This window comes from Bos indicus, chromosome X (assembly GCF_029378745.1).
Source record: "Bos indicus isolate NIAB-ARS_2022 breed Sahiwal x Tharparkar chromosome X, NIAB-ARS_B.indTharparkar_mat_pri_1.0, whole genome shotgun sequence".
NCBI classification, from domain to species: Eukaryota; Metazoa; Chordata; class Mammalia; order Artiodactyla; family Bovidae; genus Bos; species Bos indicus.
In genome coordinates this window covers 24,594,343-24,610,922 of record NC_091789.1, presented here as the reverse complement: position 1 = coordinate 24,610,922, position 16,580 = coordinate 24,594,343, and positions in this window count along the sequence as shown.

The following is a 16,580-nucleotide window of genomic DNA, read 5'->3' as shown; positions in this document are numbered from 1 at the left end:
ATCACAAATAAAACTGACAACAAAGTTAATCTGACACATATTTAATGATATACCTAATGGTTATTGTGTTGGGTGGTAATTAGTCATAAATGGTAAGCAGTTCGCATAAATGATTGTAATTAGTATTACTTTTCCACACTTAGACCAATTTTTCCAGTTTCCTTCCATACTATTAGTTCTTCAGCATCCCTAATCAGCATCCATGCTAACAATTTTCGCTGATACCATGTACCGTTTAATCATCATCATCACATACATACACACACTCTTCCATACATTATGAGACAAAAGGTCCTGGCTGTTGCTCTCCAGCAGCTGAGGTTTTGCTGTGCCCCCAGCCCACTGCCTCCTGCCACCTGGGACTGAGGTCCCTCTGTGACAGGGTCACTGCTTTGTCTCTTTCTTTCTGCCCAGCCCGCAAGCCCAAGCCCACAGCCTCTTCTACTCATCCTTGTACTTGGGATGCTCTGAGTGGCTCATTTCCATTTCAACGCCAGAAGGCTTCAGGCAGCAGAAATTCAGTCCCTTACCACTATATTGCTTCAGAGAGAGAAGGAGGAGCTACAGCAAGTTCCTGGGTTGTGTCAGTGGGAGGAGGAAGGCCAATAAGAGAAGAGCCTTTTCAGGTTGTCAGTACTGGATAGAAAGGATTCTAAATGGAGGTGGCAGACACTGGGGGCTCAGAGAGGAGAGATTTATTTAAATCAGAATGTGCAAACCTGCATGGAAAGTCACTTTGGTCGTGTCGATTCTTTGCGACCCTGTGGACTATATCCTGCCAGGCTTCTGTGTCCATGGGATTCTCCAGGCCAGAATACTGGAGTGGGTTGCCATACCCTCTTCCAGAGGATCTTCCTGACCCATGGATTGAACACATGTCTCCTTCATTGGCAGGCAACATTAGAATATGATCATGGCTAAAACTTTATCCTTCTAACCACAGGTATTAAAATGAGGGCAAATAATGCAACTAGAGGTTATCATACTAAGTGAAGTAAGCCAGAAAGAGAAAGACAAATATATGATATCACCTATATATGGACTCTAAAACAGGGCACAAATGAACCTATCTACAAAACAGAAACAGACTCACAGACTCGTGGTTGCCAAGAAGGAGAGGGAGAGGGATAGGCTGGGAGTTTAGGGTTGGTGGATAAAAGCCAGGTCCTACTGTATAGCACAGGGAACTATATTGAATCTCCTGGGATAGGCCATAATGGAAAAGAATATTAAAAAAGAATGTACATATGTGTATAACTAAGTCACTTTGCTGTACAGCCAAGATTGGCACAACTCTACATCAACTATACTTCAGTTAAAAAAATAAAATAAAATGAAGGCAAATAAGAAACCAATTACAGAGACTTCCTTGGTGGTCCAGTGGCTAAGACTCCACACTTCCAATGCAGGGAGTCTGGGTTCCATTTTAGGTCAGGGAACTAGATCCCACATGCTGAGATGAAGTTCACATGCCACAAAGAAAAGAATCTGCATGCCACGACAAAGACAGAAGATCCTGTGTGCCGCAACTAAGACCTGGCACAGCCAGATAATATTTTAAAAGACAGACTAAATCATATGCATTTTTTAAAAAAAGAAACCAATTATGCAGTTATTTGAAAACATTCTAGTGATTTAAGTCACTACTCATATTTGCTGTATCATATGTGAAGTCAGGACAGCAGGAGAGCAGCACTGGCATATTTCCCTTACTGGCTCACTATGTGACAGCAGGCAAGCCAATGGCATCCAGTTTTGTATCTGTAAAATAGGCTTTAATCCCAATGGTGTTGTGGTATGCCTTGGCACCCAGCTTCCAAACCTTGGAGACGTCTTCAGTGTCTGTCATACACTCTTCATCTTGCTGGCTACCAAGTCATATGCATCAGTCAGTTCAGTTTCTCAGTCGTGTTCGACTCTACCACCCCATGGACTGCAGCACACAAGGGCGCCCGTCCCATCACCAACTCCCGGAGTTTACCCAAACTCAGGTCAATTGAGTTGGTGATGCCACCCAACCATCTCATTCTCTGTGGTCCCCTTCTCTTCCTGCCTTCAATCTTTCCCAGCATCAGGGTCTTTTCAAATAACTCAGCTCTTTGCATCAGGTGGCCAAAGTATTGGAGTTTCAGCTTCAAAATCAGTCCTTCCAAAGAACACCCAGGACTGATCTCCTTTAGAATGGACTGGTTGGATCTCCTTGCAGCCAAGGGACTCTCAAGAGTCTTCTCCAACACCACAGGTCAAAAGCATCAATTCTACAGTGCTCAGCTTTCTTTATAGTCCAGCTCTCACATCCATACATGACTACTGGAAAAAACATAACTTTGATTAGATGGACCTCTGTTGGCAAAGTAATGTCTCTGCTTTTTAATATGCTGTCTAGGTTGGTCATAACTTTTCTTCCAAGGAATAACTGTATTTTAATTTCATAGCTGCAGTCACCATCTGCAGTGACTTTGGAGCCCCCAAAAATAAAGTCTGCCTTTGTTTCCCCAGCTATTTGCCATGAAGTGATGGGACTGGATGCCATGATCTTAGTTTTCTGAATTTTGAGTTTTAAGCCACCTTTTTCACTCTCCTCTTTTACTCTCATCAAGAGGCTCTTTAGTTCTTCTTCACTTTCTGCTGTAAGGGTGGTATCATCTGCATATCTGAGTTTATTGATATTTCTCCCAGCAATCGTGATTCCAGCTTGTGCTTCCTCCAGCCCAGCATTTCTCATGATGTACTCTGCATATAAGTTCAATAAGCAGAGTTACAATATACAGCCTTGGCTAATCCTTTCCCTATTTGGAACCAGTCTGTTATTTCATGTCCATTTCTAACTGTTCCTTCCTGACCTGCATACAGATTTCTCAAGGGACAGGTCAGGTGGTCTGGTATTCCCATCTCTTTCACTATTTTCCACAGTTTATTGTGATCCACATAGTCAAAGGCTTTGGCATAGTCAATAAAGCAGAAATAGATGTTTTTCTGGAACTCTCTTGCTTTTTCCATGATCCAGCAGATGCTGGCAATCTGATCTCTGGCTCCTCTGACTTTTCCAGAACCATCCTGAACATCTGTAAGTTCACGGTTCATGTATTGTTGAAGCCTGGCTTGGAGAATTCTGAGTATTACTTTACTAGAGTGTGAGATGAGTGCAATTGTGCTGTAGTTTGAGAATTCTTTGGCATGGCCTTTCTTTGGGATTGGAATGAAAACGGACCTTTTCCAGTCCTGTGGCCACGGCTGAGTTTTCCAAATTTGCTGGCAAATTTGTGAAAGTGCAGCACTTTCACAGCATCATCTTTCAGGATTTGAAATAGCTCAACTGGAATTCCATCACCTCCACTAGCTTTGTTCATAGTCATGCTTCCTATGGCCCACTAGACTCCACATTCCAGGATGTCTGGCTCTAGGTGAGTGATCACACCATCATGATTATCTGGGTCATGAAGCTCTTTTTTGTACAGTTCTTCTATGTATTCTTGCCACCTCTTCTTAATATCTTCTGTTTCTGTTAGGTCCATAACATTTCTGTCTTTATTGTGCCCATCTTTGCCAGAAATGTTCCCTTGGTATCTCTAATTTTCTTGAAGCAATCTCTAGTCTTTCCCATTTATTGTTTCCCTCTATTTCTTTGCATTGATCGCTGAGGAAGGCTTTCTTATCTCTCCTTGCTATTCTTTGGAACTCTGCATTCAAGTGGGTATATCATTCCTTTTCTCCTTTGCTTTTCACTTCTCTTCTTTTCACAGCTATTTGTAAGGCCTCCCCAGACAGCCATTTTGCTTTTTTGCATTTTTGCATTTTTTTTTCTTGGGGGTGGTCTTGATCCCTGTCTCCTGTACAATGTCACAAACCTCCATCCTTAGTTCATCAGGCACTCTTGTCTATAAGATTGAGTCCCTTAAATCTATTTCTCACTTCCACTGTATAATCATAAGGGATTTGATTTAAGTCATACCTGAATAGTCTAGTGGCTTTCCCTACTTTCTTCACTTTAAGTCTGAATTTGGCAATAAGGAGTTCATGATCTGAGCCAAAGTCACCTCCTGGTCTTGTTTTTGCTGACTGTATAGAGCCTCTCCATCGTTGGCTGCAAAGAATATAATCAATCTGATTTCATTGTTGACCATCTGGTGATGTCCATGTGTCCGTTTTTGAGATTGCATGCAAGTACTGCATTTTGGACTCTTTTGTTGACTATGATGGTTACTCCATTTCTTCTAAGGTCTTGTCCACAGTAGTAGATATAATGGTCATCTGAGTTAAATTCACCCATTCCAGTTCATTTTAGTTTGCTGATTCCTAAAATGTCCATGATCATTCTTGCCACATCCTGTTTGACCACTTCCAGTTTGCCTTGATTCATGGACATAACATTCTAGGTTCCTATGCAATATTGCTCCTTACAGCATCAGACTGTGCTTCCATCACCAGTCACATCCACCACTGGATGTTGTTTTTGCTTTGGCTCCATATCTTCATTCTTTCTGGAGTTACTTCTCCACTGATCTCCAGTAGCATATTGGGCATCTACTGACCTGGGGAATTTATCTTTCAGTGTCATATCTTTTTGCCTTTTCATACTGTTCATGGGGTACTCAAGGCAAGAATGCTGAAGTGGTTTGCCATTCCCTTCTCCAATGGACCACATTTCGTCAGAACTCTTCATCATGACCTGTCCGTTTTGGGTGGCTTTACACGGCATGGCTCATAGTTTCATTGAGTTAGACAAGGCTGTGGTCCATGTGATTAGATTGGTTAGTTTTCTGTGATTGTGGTTTTCAGTCTGTCTACCCTCTGATGGAGAAGGATAAGAGGCTTATGAAAACTTCCTGATGGGATAGACTGACAATGGGGGAAACTGGGTCTTGTTCTGTGGGCAAGGCCATACTCAGTAAATCTTTAATCCAATTTTCTGTTGATGGGTGGAACTGTGTTCCCTCCCTGCTGTTAACCTGGGGCCAAACTATGGTGGAGGTAATGAAGCTAATGTGACCTCCTTCAAAAGATCCCACGAATACCCTGCCACACTCAGTGCTCCCAACCCTGCAGCAGGTCACCACCAACCCACACCCCCACTGGAGACCCCCAGATACCCACAGGCAAGTCTGGGCCAGTCTCTTGTGGGGTCCCTGCTCCTATCTCCTGGGTCCTGGTGCACAAGGTTCTGTTTGTGCCCTCCAAGAGTCTATTTCCCAGTCCTGTGTAAATTCTGGCAGCTCTATGGTGGGCTTAATGGCCACCTCCTCCAAGAGGGCTTATGCCAAACCCAAGTCTGCTGCACCCAGAGCCCCTGCCCCTGCAGCAGTCCACTGCTGACCTGTACCTCCATAGGAGATGCTCAAATACAGTTCTTTCTCAGTCTCTGTGGGGTCCCTGGGTCCTGCTGTGCACAAGGTTTGTTTGAGCCCTTTGAGCGTCTCTGACATGAATGGGGTTTGATTCTAAAGGTGAATTTCCCCCTCCTACCGTCTTGCTGGGGCTTCTCCTTTGTCTTTGGATGTGGGGTATCTCCTCACAGCCACTGTTCCTGATCTTGGACGTGGCATACTGACTCCTAAATAACTAACATTAATTTCCCTCTCTCCATCCTACTGCTAGCACCTTAATTCAGGCCACTGTCATCTCTCACCTGGACCACTGTGATAGCCTCTGTCTCTTCTCCATTCATGCTATTTTTAAATCCAGTCTCCTCATGACAGCTAGAATGATCACCTTTTAAATTTATGTGAAAATTGTATAACATAAAATTAAGCACTTTAAGTGCACAATTCAAAGGTGTTAAGTACATTCTCAATATTGTGCAACCATCATCTCTAACACCAAAATATTTTCATCTTTCCAAAAGAAACTCCATACCCACTGAGCAGTCACCTCCCAACCTCCCTCCCCCATTCCCTAGAAAGAATTAGATCTGCTAATTCTAGATATTTCATATAAACTGAATCACATATGAGTTTTTGCAAGGTGGGGGAAGGGGAGTAAGAGGGTTTCTTGCTTCTTATTTTCTTTCACTTAGTATAATATTCTTGAGTTTCATCCATGTTGTAAATCCCTTCATGGATCACAGCCTTGTCATAGTGAAGGGGCTTGCATAGCTCAATGAAGCCATGAGACATGCCTTGCAGGACCACCCAAGATGAATGGGTCACAGTGAAAAGTTCTGACAAAAACGTGGCCCATTGCAGGAGGGAATGGCAAACCACTCCAGTATTCTTGCCATGAGAACTCCATGAACAGGATGAATACTATAAAGAGGCAAAAAGCTATGACACCAGAAGATGAGCCCCCCAGGTTGGAAGGTGTCCAATACACTACCGGGTGAAACTGGAGAACAATTACTAATAGCTCCAGAAAGAACAAAGCCGTTAGGCCAAAGCAGAAATGACACTCTGATGTAGATGTGTCTGGTGGTGAAAGTAAAGTCTGATGCTGTAAGAACAATCTGCATAGGAACCTGGAATGTCAGGTCCGTGAATCAAGGTAAATTGGACATAGGCAAGCAGGAGATGGCAAGAGTGAACATCGACATTTTAGGAATCAGTGAATTAAATGGACGGGAATGGGTGAATTTAATTCAGATGATTACCATATCTACTACTGTGGGCAAGAATCCCTTAGAAGAAATGCAGTACTTGGGTGTGATCTCAAAAACAACAGAATGATCTTGGTTCATTTCCAAGACAAACCATTCAATATCACAGTAATCCAAGTCTATGCGCCAACCACTGATGCCTAAGAAGTTGACCAGTTCTATGAAGACTGACAAGATCTTCTAGAATTAACAACAACAACAGCAACAAAAATGTCCTTTTCATCATAGGGGACTGGAATGCAAAAGTAGAAAGTCAAGAGATACCTGGAGTAACAGGCAAGTTTGGCCTTGCAGTACAAAATTAAGCAGGACAAAGGCTCTCAGAGTTCTGACAAGAGAATACAGTGGTAGTAGCAAACAGCCTTTTCCAAAACCCAAGAGACATAATAAAGAACAGAAATGGCAAGAACCGAACAGAAGCAGAAGAGATTAAGAAGAGGTGGCAAGAATACACAGAAAAATTATACAAAAAAGGTCTTAATGACCTGGATAACAAGTCTATGCCCCAACCAGTAATGCTGAAGAAGCTGAAGTTGAACGGTTCTATGAAGACCTACAAGACCTTCTAGAACTACCACCCAAAAAAGATGTCCTTTTCATTATAGGGGACTGGAATGCAAAAGTAGGAAGTCAAGAAACACCTGGAGTAACAGGCAAATTTGGCCTTGGAATACGGAATGAAGCAGGGCAAAGACTAATAGAGTTTTGCCAAGAAAATGCACTGGTCATAACAAACACCCTCTTCCAACAACACAAGAGAAGACTCTATACATGGACATCATCAGATAGTCAACAGATTGATTATACTCTTTGCAGCCAAAGATGGAGAAGCTCTATACAGTCAGCAAAAACAAGACCGGGAGCTGACTGTGGCTCAGATCATGAACTCCTTATTGCCAAATTCAGACTTAAATTGAAGAAAGTAGGGAGAACCACTAGACCATTCAGGTATGACCTAAATCAAATCCCTTATGATTATACAGTGGGAGTGAGAAATAGATTTAAGGGCCTAGATCTGATAGATAGAGTGCCTGATGAACTATGGAATGAGGTTCGTGACATTGTACAGGAGACAGGGATCAAGACCATCCCCATGGAAAAGAAATGCAAAAAAGCAAAATGGCTGTCTGGGGAGGCCTTACAAATAGCTGTGAAAAGAAGAGAAGTGAAAAGCAAAGGAGAAAAGGAAAGATATAGGCATCTGAATGCAGAGTTCCAAAGAATAGCAAGGAGAGATAAGAAAGCCTTCCTCAGCAATCAATGCAAAGAAATAGAGGAAAACAACAGAATGGGAAAGACTAGAGATCTCTTCAAGAAAATTAGAGATATCAAGGGAACATTTCATGCAAAGATGGGCTCAGTAAAGGACAGAAATGTTATGGACCTAACAGAAGCAGAAGAGATTAAGAAGAGATGGCAAGAATACACAGAAGAACTGTACAAAAAAGAGCTTCATGACCCAGATAATCACGATGGTGTGATCACTCACCTAGAGCCAGACATCCTGGAATGTGAAGTCAAGTGGGCCTTAGAAAGCATCACTATGAACAAACCTAGTGGAGGTGATGGAATTCCAGTTGAGCTATTTCAAATCCTGAAAGATGATGCTATGAAAGTGCTGCACTCAATATGCCAGCAAATTTGGAAAACTCAGCACTGGCCACAGGACTGGAGAAGATCCGTTTTCGTTCCAATCCCAAAGAAAGGCAGTGCCAAAGAATGCTCCAACTACTGCACAATTGCACTCATCTCACACACTAGTAAAGTAATGCTCAAAATTCTCCAAGCCAGGCTTCAGGAATATGTGAACCATGAACTTCCTGATGTTCAAGCTTATTTTAGAAAAGGCAGAGGAACCAGAGATCAAATTGCCAACATCTGCTGGATCATCGAAAAAGCAAGAGAGTTCCAGAAAAACATCTATTTCTGTTTTATTGACTATGCCAAAGCCTTTGACTGTGTGGATCACAATAAACTGTGGAAAATTCTGAAAGAGATGGGAATACCAGACCACCTGATCTGCCTCTTGAGATATTTGTATGCATATCAGGAAGCAACAGTTAGAACTGGACATGGAACAACAGACTGGTTCCAAATAGGAAAAGGAGTATGTCAAGGCAGTATACTGTCACCCTGTTTATTTAACTTATATGCAGAGTACATCATGAGAAATGCTGGGCTGGAAAAAAGCACAAGCTGGAATCAAGATTGCCGGGAGAAGTATCAATAACCTCAGATATGCAGATGACACCACCCTTATGGCAGAAAGTGAAGAGGAACTAAAAAGCCTCTTGATGAAAGTGAAAGTGGAGAGTGAAAAAGTTGGCTTAAAGCTCAACATTCAGAAAACGAAGATCATGGCATCTGGTCCCATCACTTCATGGGAAATAGATGGGGAAACAGTGTCAAACTTTAGTTTTGGGGGCTCCAAAATCACTGCAGATGGTAATTGCAGCCATGAAATTAAAAGACGCTTACTCCTTGGAAGGAAAGTTATGACCAACCTAGATAGCATATTCAAAAGCAGAGACATTACTTTGCCAACAAAGGTTCATCTAGTCAAGGCTATGGTTTTTCCTGTGGTCATGTATGGATGTGCGAGTTGGACTGTGAAGAAGGCTGAGCGCTGAAGAATTGATGCTTTTGAACTGTGGTGTTGGAGAAGACTCTTGAGAGTCCCTTGGACTGCAAGGAGATCCAACCAGTCCATTCTAAAGCAGATCAGCCCTGGGATTTCTTTGGAAGGAATGATGCTAAAGCTGAAACTGCAGTACATTGGCCACCTCATGCAAAGAGTTGACTCATTGGAAAAGACTCTGATGCTGGGAGGGATTGGGGGCAGGAGGAGAAGGGGACGACAGAGGATGAGATGGCTGGATGGCATCACTGACTCGATGGACATGAGTTTGAGTGAACTCCGGGAGTTGGTGATGGACAGGGAAGCCCGGCATGTTGTGATTCATGGGGTCGCAAAGAGTCGGACACGACTGAGGGACTGAACTGAACTGACCTGGATGATGACAATGGTGTGATCATTCACCTAGAGCCAGACATCCTGGATTGTGAAGTCAGGTAGGAAAGGTTACTATGAACAAAGCTAGAGGTGATGGAATTCCAGATAAGCTATTTAAAATCCTAAAAGATGATGCTGTTAAAGTGTTGCACTCAATATGTCAGCAAATTTGGAAAACTCAGCAGTGTGGCCACAGAACTGAAAAAGGTCAGTCTTCATTCCAATCCCAAAGAAGTACAATGCCAAAGAATGTTCAAATTACTGTTCAGTCCTGCTTATTTCACATGCTAGTAAGGTTATGCTCAAAATCCTTCAAAACTAGGCTTCAGCAATATGTGAATTGAGAACTTCAAGATATATATACAAGTTGGGTTTAGAAAAGTCAGAGGAACCAGAGACCAAATTACCAGCATTCGTTGGATCATAGAGAAAGCAAGGCAATTTCAGAAATAATATCTACTTCTGCCTAATTGACTATACTAAAGCCTTTGACTCTGTGGATCACAGCAAACTGGAAAATTCTTAAAGAGATGGGAATACCAGACCACCTTACCTGCCTCCTGAGCAACAGTTAGAACTGGACATGGAACAATGGACTGGTTCAAAATAGGGAAAGAAGTACAACAAGGCTGTATATGTCACCCTGCTTATTTAACTTCTATAAAAAATACATCATGTGTAATGCTGGGCTGGATGAAGCAAAATCTGGAATCAAGATTGGTGGGGAAATGTCGATAACCTCAGATATGCAGATGATGCCACCCTAAACTTTGATTCAAAAAACTAAGGTCATGGCGTACGATTCCATCACTTCATGGCAAATAGAAGTGTAAAAAATGAAAGCAGTGGCCAGTTTTATTTTCTTGGCCTCCAAAATCACTGTGGATGGTGACTGCAGCCATGAAATTAAAAGACTCTTGCTCCTTGGAAGAAAAGCTATGACAAACCTAGACAGCATATTAAAAATCAGAGACATTACTTTTCCGACAAAGGTCCGTATGGTCAAAGCTATGGTTTTTCCAGTAGTCATGTACGGATGTGAGAGTTGGATCATAAAGAAGGCTGAGCACCAAAGAATTGATGCTTTTGAACTGTGGTGTTGAAGAAGACTCTTGAGAGTCCCTTGGACTGCACGGAGATCAAACCAGTCAATCCTAAAGGAAATCAGTCCTGAATATTCACTGGAAGGACTGATGCCAAAGCTGAAGTTTTAACACTTTGGCCACCTGATGTGAACCTAATTTGCCTCTAATTTGCTGGCATACAAATGTTCATAGTATTCTCTTATAGTCCTGTTTCTGTAAGGTCTAAAGTAATAATGCCACTTTCATTTATGATTTTAGTAATTTGAGTCTTCTCTCTTTTTTCCTGGTTAGTTTCACTAAACATTTTTCAGTTTTATTGATCTTGCCAAAGAACAAACTTTTGGTTTCACTTATTCTTTCTATTGTTTTTATATTCTCTATTTTAATTATCTCCACTCTTATCTTTACTATTTATTTCCTTTTGGTAGCTTTTTATTTAGCTTGCTCTTCTTTATCTTATTCCTTAAGGTGCAAAGTTAAGTTATTAATTTGGGATCTTTCTTTCTTTATAATATAAAAATTCATAGCTATAAATATCCCTCTGAGCACTATTTTCTTGCACCTCATACATGTCAGTATGTTGTGTTTTTTCTCATTCATGTCAAAGTATTTTCTAATTTCACTTGCATTTTTTTCTTCAACTTGGTTGTTTAACTGTGTACTGTTTAATTTCAATATTAAAAATTTGTGTATCCCTCCTGTTATTGACTTCTAGCTTGATTTCATTATGATTAGATTCTTTATATGATTTAAATTTTGAAAAAATTTTTGAAACTTGTTTTGTGTCTTAACATATGGTCTGTCCTACAGAATGTTTCATTCACGCTTGAGAAAAATTCACATTTTGTTGTTAGGTGATATGTTCTGTATCTCCATTAAGTCTAATTTGGTTTATAGTGCTGTTCAAGTCCCCTAATTCTTTATTCATCTTCTGTCTACTTGTTCTAGCCATTATTTGAAATGAGATATTTAAGGCTCCAACTATTATTTCACAAATGTCTACTTCCCCTTTCAATTCTGTCAGTTTTTCCATGTATTTTGGGGCTCTGTTATTAAATTCATGTATCTTTATAATTGTCATATCTTCCTGATGGATTATTCCTTTGATCAATATATAATGTCATCCTTTATCTCTTGTAACACTTTTTTGTCTTAAAATCTATTTTTCTGATATTACTATAGCCATATCAGCTTTTTTGGCTACTATGTGCATAGAATATCTTTTCCCTTCTTTTACTTTCAGGCTATTTGTGTATTTGGATCTAAATTTAGTCTTCTGTAAATGGATAGTTGAACCATGTGTAATTATTCATTTTGCCAATGTCTGCCTTTTAATTAGAGAGTTTAAAAATCATTTTATCTAAAGTAATTACTAACAGGGAAGGAGTTAAGTTTTGCCATTTTATGAACTGTTTTTCATATGTCTTATACCTTTTTTCACACCTTTACTTTCTCCACTACTGCTTTCTGTTGTGAATAATTTTTTTCTAGTGTACCACTTTGATTCCCTCTCAGTTATTTTCTTGTATATATATTTTTAGGCTTTTTTCTTAGTAGCTACCCTAGAGATTATAAATAGTATTAATATCCTAACTTTATAACAAGTGAATTTAAATTAAGAACATCTGCCTTTCAATATATGCGAAGTTCTGCCCCTTTACAGATCCTTCCACCTTTTATATTGTTATTGTCACAAATTACATATCTATATAAATGTATGTCCATAAACAAAAACACATAATTTATCATTTTAAGTGTTTGTCTTTTAAATCACATAGAAAATATGAGGATAAATGAAATAGAGAGTGAAAAAAACAATAGAAAAGATCAACGAAACTAAAAGCTGGTTCTTTGAAAAGATAAACAAAATTTATAAAACAAAAAACCTTTTTAGCCAAAATCATCAAGAGAAAAAAGGAGAGGGCCCAAATCAATAAAATTAAAAATGAAAAAGAAGTTATAACTGACACCACAGAAATACAAAGAATTATAAGAGACTACTACGAGCAACTATATGCCAATAAAATGGACAACCTAGAGGAAATAGACAAATTCTCAGAAAGGTACAATTTCCCACGACTGAACCAGGAAGAAATAGAAATATGAACAAATCAATTACCAGCGCTGAAATTGAGTCAGTGATTTAAAAACTCCCCAAAGGCTAAAGTCTATGAACAGATGGCTTCATGGGTGAATTCTACCAAACATTTAGAGAAGCGTTAACACCTATACTTCCCAGATGCAGAGGAAGAGATACCTCTAAATTCATTCTATGAGGCCACCATCATTCCGGTACCAGAACCAGACAAAGATAACACACAAAAAAGAAAATTACAGGCCAATATCACTGAAGAACATAGATGCAAGAATCCTCAACAAAATGCTAGCAAATTGAATCCAACAATACACTAAAAGGATCGTACACCATGATCTAGGAGGATTTATCCCAGGGATGCAAGGATTTTACAATATCCACAAATCAATCAATGTGATACAGCTCATTGACAAAATGAAGAAAAAAAAATATGATCATCTCAATATAGGAAGAAAAAGGTTTTGATAAGATTAAATATCCATTTATGATAAAAATAACTCTCAAGAAAGTGGACATAATAAAGGCTATATATGTGACAAACCCATAGCTAACATCATACACAACAGTCAAAACCCAAAAACATTTCCTCTAAGATAAGCAATAAGAGAATGATGCTCACTCTTGCTGTTTTCATTCAATATAGTTTTGGAAATCCTAGCCACAGCAGTCAGACAAGAAAAATAAAAGGAATTTAAATTAAAAATAAAGTTGCAAAACTGTCTGTTTGCAGATAACATGACAAGAACCAGATGACATTACAGGCACACAATGCTTAATATTGCTAATTATTAGAGAAATGCAAATCAAAACTACAATGAGGTATCACTTCACACCAGTGAGAAAGGCCATCATTAAAAAGTCTACAAATAATAAATGCTGGAAAGGTTGTGGAAAAAAGGGAACCCTCTTACACTGTTGATGAGAATGTAAATTGATACAACCAGTATGGAGGTTCCTTAAAAGGCTAAAGATAGAACTACCATATCATTCAATAATCCTACTCCTGGATGTATACACAGACAAAACTTTAATTAGAAAAGATACATGCACCCCTATGTTCATAAAAGCAGCCTAAATGTCCACTGACAGATGAATGGATAAAGACAATGTGGTATACAGACACTCACACACACATACATACAGTGGAATATTACTCAGTCATAAAAAGAAGGAGATAATGCCATTTGCAGCAACATGGAAGGACCTAGAGATTATTATATTAAGGGAAGTAAGGAAGATAAGGAAAATATCATATGGTATCACAAATACCACTTATATGTGGAATTTAAAAATGATACAAATGAACTTATTTACAAAACAGAAATAGACTCATAGACATAGAAGCAAATTTATGGTTATCAAAGAGGATAGTGGGGTGGTGGGGGGGAGAGATAAATTAGGAGTTTTGGATTAACATATACTCACTACTATATATAAAATAGGTAAACAACAAGGACCTACTGTATAGCACAGGGAGCTATATTCAATACCTTGTAGTAACCTATAATGGAGAGAATTTGATAATATATACCTATATATAAAAGAATATATATATGAAACTGAATCGCTGTGCTGTACACTTGAAATTAACACATTGTAAATTAACAATACTTCAACAAAAAAAAAAACAGTGCTTAGGGAAAAAAAAGCAAAAAAGATTTGCAATTATATTTTAGGATATTTGATACCAGATATCACTAATTTTAGCTTGACCAATATTAACATTAGTGGGCTTGTGAACAATTAACCTCATTCAATACAAGCAAATATTTATAATGTTCACCAAGGTGCCAAATTTCACTGAAGTCTATTTCCTAACTGCTGAAAAACTGTCTATTGAAAAATACTAGGATCTACTGGATTGCAAGGTTGAGATCTGAACAAATCAATGGTAAGTTGTATTTTAATATCATTTAAGAGAATACCAAATTTGGTTAAAAAAAACCAAACAAACAAAACTAATATGCATCTAGATATGGTGACCAAGGAAGCTAGGGGCTTCCCTGATAGCTCAGTTGGTCAAGAATCTGTCTGCAGTGCAGGAGACCCTGATTCAATTCCTGGGTCGAGAAGATCTGCTGGAGAAGGGATAGGCTACCCACTCCAGTATTCTTGGTCTTCCCTTGTGGCTCAGCTGGTAAAGAATCTGCCTGCAAGGTGAGAGACCTGGGTTCAATCGCTGGGTTGGGAAGATCCCCTGGAGAAGGGAAAGGCTACCTAACTCCAGTATCCTGGCCTAAAGAATTCCATGAACTGTATATAGTCCATGGGGTGGCAAAGAGTTAGACACGATTGAGCAACATCCAATGATGACTAAACAGACACGGTGACTACCTCTGATCAGTGAATCTGTATTCCCTGAATACACCCTGACTGAGGGTAATGAGACATAATTGAGAGAAACCAATGTGGAATTACAACCAACCTCAGAAACCCCATATAACTTGCTTGGAATTATTTGTTCAATGATTGTTTTCTCCACTAGAAGGCTCATTTGCCATTGGATCCCAACCACTAGTCTGGTCCCTGGCACATAGCATATGCATGATAAATATCTGTTAATGGAATGAGCTATTGAATAAACATAGAACTCAGACCTGCCCATAAAGATTTTACATATTGTCAGTAAGGTAGACTGGTAGATGGTAGTTAAGCTGGTATGAAGAAGGGATACTTTTTCAATATTGTTTAATTACTGTCGCATAGAATTCACAGCACACAAGTCTACCCAGAGTGACCATGCCATTCAATGGACAACAATGGCTTTCAATTTATACACAAATTGTTTATGGTTAAATGTCACTTCTGGAGTACGTGAACAATTTATTCTTTTAAGGTTAAACTCATCTTATACCATCCATCCATACCATCTCTCTAAAAGAAACTGTCAAACTAGTAAGTTGTTTGCTTGGTAAACTGTGGTTCACAGTGAGAGCAAAGGGAACAGTGAACTCAATCCCTAAATGATCACAAAGCTCATATTAATGAGGTCAGATGACTGAGGTTTGCCTAACTTGAAAGGGGGTGGCTACAAGGTTCTGGCAAGCGACCTAGGTGGCAGTGGAGAAAGGAGGAGATGTCAGTGGGCAGTACTCTCCAAGGAGGCTCTGGCAGGATGGATTTGACATGGTGAGGCTGCGGGGCACAAAACTAGGATGACAGTTCCTACAATGAGATAAATGAAGACACCCACGAGAGAGGCAACAACAATGGCCCCTGCCCAGGGCGGCCGCAGCCTGCCCACTGGCCAGGAGGAGTGCCTGACTAATTGCATCACTGTCGGTCTCTATATAGCACCATTTTGTTTATTGAAGGTCCTTTTCTTTGTCCTGAACAAATTGACCCATTTGCTTCACTTTGTGCATTTAATTTTCATCTGTACATTTGCAAAATACCCCATTGCTGTTCATTATGGTAAATTAATATTGGTGTTTCTGTAAGACAACCATCAGCCCTCATTTTCACTAACTCTTTCCTACCTCTCCTTGCACCCCCCTCCCCGTCCCTTGACTAATAGATATCATTTCAACAGTTTGACTAACTGCCGTGTTATAGAAAAGGCCGTAATTTATACTGATGTAATGGCCGTGATAAAAATCATTTGTGTGCTGATTTTATAAATTAGGGTGGAAATGTGAGTGCCTCTGAAAAATGAACTGCTACCACACAGATTCCACTGTTGCTAATGCTTCATACCTTTCTGCTTCATTAAACCAATTTCACGGGGAGATGAGTTAGAGGAAGAAGCTGTGCTGCTTATGAGATGCAACAATGGTTTATTGAAAGAAATGGGGCTAA